The sequence below is a fragment of the Camelina sativa genome, chromosome 8 (assembly GCF_030686135.1).
Source record: "Camelina sativa cultivar CO46 ecotype springtype chromosome 8, ASM3068613v1".
Classification (NCBI taxonomy): domain Eukaryota; kingdom Viridiplantae; phylum Streptophyta; class Magnoliopsida; order Brassicales; family Brassicaceae; genus Camelina; species Camelina sativa.
In genome coordinates this window covers 18,319,343-18,325,507 of record NC_141887.1, presented here as the reverse complement: position 1 = coordinate 18,325,507, position 6,165 = coordinate 18,319,343, and the positions used below count along the sequence as shown (strand labels likewise).

The 6,165-nt window shown below is 38.7% G+C and overlaps 1 pseudogene across 1 annotated transcript; it reads right to left on the bottom strand.

The window, feature by feature from the left end:
• Nucleotides 1-757: 757 nt before the first annotated feature.
• Nucleotides 758-2,712, bottom strand: LOC104773273 (UDP-glycosyltransferase 79B8 pseudogene; annotated as a pseudogene). The gene has a single exon (XR_015563095.1). The product of XR_015563095.1 is annotated as a UDP-glycosyltransferase 79B8 pseudogene (transcript).
• Between the last annotated feature and the right edge of the window lie 3,453 nt (nt 2,713-6,165).

Sequence of the window (6,165 nt, the reverse complement as noted above, 5' to 3'; positions counted from 1 at the left end):
AATAACATTTAAAGTAAGGATGTGACAAATTTGACGCAGAAATTATATAGCCCACAAGCTCCTACCATCCCTTGGGAGACTCGTATGGAATAGGTTGACAAATTGTGTGACCGAGTAAGTTCACACATTCGAATCTCTACTGTTAGAGCATCTCCATTGATCATCTTTTAGTGAGTGTCAAAACTAATAAAAAACACAAAATAATAAAAAGTTGAAAAAAGAGAGAGACACAAAGTCTTTGTCTAGACATTTAAAAATACTCTGAGACATCTTTTCATTTAATGTCATATTTTGATTGGTTGATTTTTGTTAAATAAATAAATTTTGTTAAATAAATAAATTTTTAATATTAAAATATTATTTGAGAATCCGATTTGAGAGGATTACCGATGGTGATACTCTTAGTTGAGCTTTCACCTGTACTTGATAAACATACTTTTGATTGGTTGATGCTAACAGGTCGAGAGAGGTACATTTGGGGTAAACCAAGCAGGGGATGCCTGGGCGTTGTCCATTCAACTTGTACATGAGATGGCAAGATATAGTTTTCTTTTTCCTTTTGTATGAGTCAAAACTTTCAGTTTATAGTAATTAGAATTTACACAAGATGCTGTTGCTTTCTGAAGAAGATTGGAATCATATTTTTAGTTTTAATTACTTGATACTAACTACCTAGGGCTTTGTGTGAAAACAAGATAAGAAATCTTGTCTTTTTGCAAGTTCTTACACACGTTTAGGTCACAGCCATACTGCGTAGTGACAACAAAACTGCCTCATCATTGAACATATCTAAACTTACCAAAGTTACGTTGTTGAGTTTTATAAGGATCGTTTCCTTTAGATACATAATTACTCAAATTAATGTTTCAAATCAGATACTTTTGCAATGCCTCTACAAAGTTATCCACGTAAGCAGTCAATAATCCAGGACTAACAAGAACCTCCTTCAATTTGGCGTGGTTACTCCTCACTACCTTTCCGAGGTCGCTGTCTTTATCCATCACAGACTTGATCGCATCTCTCAAGCTCTCTTTTGAAAACCATCCTGTTTTTTCCCTCAACACTTCTACAGAGACCTCGAATTCCTTGGTCATCAGTTTTGTGAAGAGAGTTTGATCACTTAAAAATGGAAGTAAAACCATTTGGCAATTACTCATCAGACACTCCCATATTGCTCCTGGACCGCAATGGTTCACAAAGCAGCCTACTGATGGATGAGACAGTATCAATGGTTGCTGCACCCATCCTCCCCAAACCACACCACGCCCCTTCACCCGCTCCTCGAACCCTTCCGGTAAACCTTCTTGGACCGTTGATGATCCTCTCGGTGGCTTTACCGCTAAAAGAAAGGGTAAACCTGTCAGCTCCATCCCTAAGCAGAGTTCTTGAAATTGATCCTTCTCAAGAACGATTTGGCTGCCAAGTGCGAAAAATACAACTGAACGCGGTGGGAACCCGCTCAGAAAATGACTCCAGCGTTCTTCTAGTGGTTTACTTGTGTCTGGCTCAGGGAGCATTGGACCAGTCAAGAGAACCTTCTTTTGGTATTGATGCGCTATATAGTCACAGAATTTACCTTCGATTTCTTTGCATGTCCTCAATGCAATGATATCACATCTCTTAAAACCAGTAGTGATCTGATGATAAAGTCTCTTGTAGAAGATCGACAATTTTTCTAGGGCATGAGCATCGTTTTCACCGAAACGAACCTTCGATGAAGGATAACCCGGCGGGGGAACACCTAATGAACCACCAGGGACATGTGTATGAGCTATCGTTGTTGCAGATACTATGATGTAACTCACAGTCTTGATCATATGTTCTTTAGCCAATTCTGGAATCCAGTGAGCAAAATCGAAGAAGATCAAATCCGGTCTCAAAGCACGAACCGCAGCTTCAACCTGACCGCGAGTGAGATCTAAGGCTTCGCACAATAAATTATCCTCCGAGATTGAGATATCCGAGGTTGTCTCGGCACCAGGAGGGAGACCACTGACATGAGGGACTGTGAGAGGGTGAAAGACAATACTATCTGGGAACAGGTTGTGATGTTCCACCTGCTTTTGAGCTTTCTTAGGTAGCAAGAATGTAACTCGGTGACCTTTCTCAGCTAGTTTGTTTGCAAGATGTAGAAAAGGAATCATATGACCAAAAGCAAACCAGGGGAACATAAAAGCATGGAATTTTGAATCCATTTGGTTTCCTCGAATTGTAAAAAGAAACAAAACAAAACAACTAAACAAAGTATTCAAGAATTCATAAAGAAGTATGAACTTGAAACACCCTTATATGAACTTGGAGACTGGTTTGGTGGATTAAAATATTTAGTGAGAAGTTAGTGTATTACAGAAGCACATGCGTAGAAGAAAAGCAATTGGTTAATTAAGAACACTACAAAACCCAAGTCACAAGATCACTACTCGAGAAGAGAGCCAATAATATTCACTACAAAAATAAACAAGTCACAAGAGAGAAGCAAGAAGAACAGGTGTCAAAAGGAAAGAATAGCTAATTAAGAAGGACACTACAAAAAACATGTCACAAGACAAAAGACAGCGAAGAAGAACGTTACAAAAATCAATCACAATGGATCCAACAATATATAAGAATTACTTCTTTGTTTTTCTTTTCTTTGGCCACTTGCTTTGATTCTTCTTCATTGAAATAAGACAGATTAGGTGAAATAGGACAAAATTAGGTGAAGCAATCAACGTGATAAATGAGCGAATGACGATGTCCTTATCCATAAAGTAACTTTCTTTTGTTTTGTTTTGGTTTGTACGATGCTTTGGCTGAGATATATTTTCCTTCTCTTATAGTAGTCTATAGCTGTAAACATGAGAGCTCAAAACCGACAGTGTTTTGGCGAAAGGCCTGCAAGATACAAAGCCCAAACAAAATAGAGAAGCTTGTAAACAAGAGTCCAAGCCCATGTTTGTGCAACGGCTATATACTGCTATAACAAATGAGAAGCGTCGACAAAGAACAGCTATAACAAATGAGAAGGTTCAGTTCATCTTCAGGTATGAGCATGACTTGAAAACCATACTCAATAAAGGTGTTTAGTCGTTCAACCAGTGGACGGTTTTCTTAGAGAGATGGGGTAAAGAGACCTCTGGCGGACTATCTTTTGGTTTATTCTTGTGCGGGTTCAATTGCGAAATCTACCAATTAATCATTTCATCATTTCACTGTAACGTAGATTATATTCTTGAGCTGGTGGGTTTGGTCAGTGAGGTGCATTTCTGAACCAACTTTAATTATGTTCTTTATACTCGAGAATGGAGAGAAGCAATGAATCATTCTAGCCTTTTGTTGATATAATCAAGGGTTGTGGTTTTTCTGAGCTTAAGTCATGGTAATGCTTCACTTCGGGAGGCATGATATATAAACAATGGATTCCATGCAAGCTGGATAAGTGTTTTAGTGACAAAGGTTCATATAATCAGTTTCCAGCTTCCGTGAGTTCCAATTAATTGTCTCACACGCAACATACACACGTCCCCGTCAACATCAAAATCACAATCAAAACCAGAAATATAGTGAGAATTACAATTTCAATCAGAACATAAATCAAAGTCGATTTTCTAAGCTATATTTCTCGGTCGATGCTAGGCTTGTCGACACGTTCCTTCACACCACTTGACATCTGATCTAGCCAATCCTTCTCTTAATTACCAAAACGTATGGATCTGTTGGAAGTTAGTTCTTTTCTTAGAAATTAAATAGGCCACGATATATAAACTTTAAATGGAAAAAATCAAAACCTAAAGTGAAAAGAAAAATTCTTTACTAAAAGAAAAAAAAAAGAGACTAAAACACCAAAATAGAAAACCAATATCACGCGTATGAGATTCTTGCGATGATAAGTTATAGTATAATGTGTATCATTACTCCCCTCCTCGACTTGAAGCTTATCCTCAAACTCCATTTCCTCTCACACACATAGCTAAACACCTGGCTCAATCATCCATAAATTCCATCCCTAGTTGAGTAATCATCATGCGCTATGCCTGATTGCTTTTTATAGAGTGGTGCTCTAATTTGTCGAACCATCTAATGTAGAGGCGGAAGCTTAGTCAAGGGATTTAGAGCTCTGTTTTAAAATCAAGAAAAAAGAGCACTTGTAAACATCAAATATATGGTGGTAGCAGCGAGACGAGGATGATGAACAATGAATTGGTGGAGGTGAAGGTGTGATGAGACGGAACCGATATGAGAGTCGTCCTCTCAGGGCTTAGAACACAAGCTCTTTTGGGCAATTAAGATTGCTTCTGTTTTTGAGTTTTATTAGAATTCAAAGTCAAATCAATGATGTTGATACAATCACTTGCGACTCTATTTAAAGATAAAAATCAAGAGATATGTCATAATCCTAAATCAATTGAGATAGGTGTGTGAACTGATCCCCAAAGAAAGAAAAAAATAAATCAAAACCAATTAAAATATGAAGCTTGTGGAACACGTAACGCAACACCAACTCTCGTGTTCCACGACCAGTTAACACCAAATGATGCGCTGCATCAGGTCTCCCCAGGTGGAAGACGGTATGCTACTGAATCCGGCTCAGCATTGTTACCACGATTTGGGGGTAAGTACTTTTAACGTCCTGACCGCCACCTCTTAGTGGACTCCAAATCCACTTCCAGTCCATCGGTCTACTTTCCTTAATGGGCCTCACGTCCTCTCACTAGACCCGTGAGCCCATCCATATCTGATGATCCATATCTGACGGTTGGTTTGCTACCTCTAGGAGACTTTAAAGACTAGTTATCGTCCCTACAAATCACCACATGATCTTTTTCTGTGTTTTGTCCTCACTCGCACAGTTCCGACAATCACTTCCCGGAAGGTCACCCATCCTAAGACTACTCCAGCTCAAGCACACTTAACTTTGGAGTTCTCTCATGACCCTTGACCGAAAAGATAATTGCACTTTGGTGACATAGGTGGCCAAATTAATTCTTTTAAACCTCTCTGCAAGTTTCTGAAACCGGGGTGTCACAGTACTTCACGTTGAACTGAACACATCAGAGGTCTTCAAATGCGGAGGAAGGCGTAGACGATATGCATTTGGATTAATACGTTTCACAACCTCCATTGGCCCGATGTGCCTAGGTTTGAGCTTGTTGTACTCGCGAACTGTCAAACAGTCCTTTGTGATCACCACCCAAACCAAATCACAACAGCTCTCGTTGCTTGGCATCAGATGCATCCTTATACTTGGTCGTTTCTACTTGAGGTTCTCCCTAGCTTGTTGATGTTACTCCAAATATTTTACCTGAAAAGACCAGACAACAACTGAAAGTGCAAAGTTAATCAATGTAGTATTTTATGATCGATTCTACAAAGAGTAATAGCTAACACGAATTGAATTAAAAAGGAAAGAACTATGGCTAAGACTAAATAAGAGATTGGGGTTTTGGTTTTCCTAATATTTATTGCAAATAAAGAAAGCGTAAATACAAGCGGTTTAAAACTATAAGACTAAGGCGTTGGGCCTTGGGGAGTCATCTCATGGTTTTCATGGTTCTAAGAAATATTGTGTCAAGATCTAACAAGTAAATACTAATTTCGGTCTAGGTTCTCAACTACGAAACACTAATGAACCAACAAGCTATTATCATAGAATGAAAGTCAAAAGTCTTCATTCTCCGTTACGCAACTTACACAGGCAACGACGCATGTCAACCAGCTAGTAAAACAAGTTCAATACATTCACCAAACTCCGCAACTCAACTTACGCAGGTTACGACGCGAGGTTTCGGTATAACACTAGTTCGAAGAAGTAGGATAACACAGTTAACGCTCCCGTTCTCTAGATCAGCACTTGGTGATCAATCTAAGCACATGCATTAAGAACTCTATATAGAGCCGACAATAAGAACTAACAACTTAATTGAAGCGAACCATGAATTCCTCTTGATTCATCCCTATAAAACCCAACAAGTAAACTACTCGCTCATGATGCAAAGAAACAATATTGATATTATAAAATATAGCATCAAAAACGAATCAATAAACAAAAGGGGTTCAAAGGAAACTTCTCTAGTTGTCACAAAAGTAACTTGATTCCCAAAAATGATGAAAGTATGAAAGAGATTAGAACCAGTAGAGATTGGTGACTCCCAAGGTGAATGGCGATGGATTCCAAGAGGTTTTTCT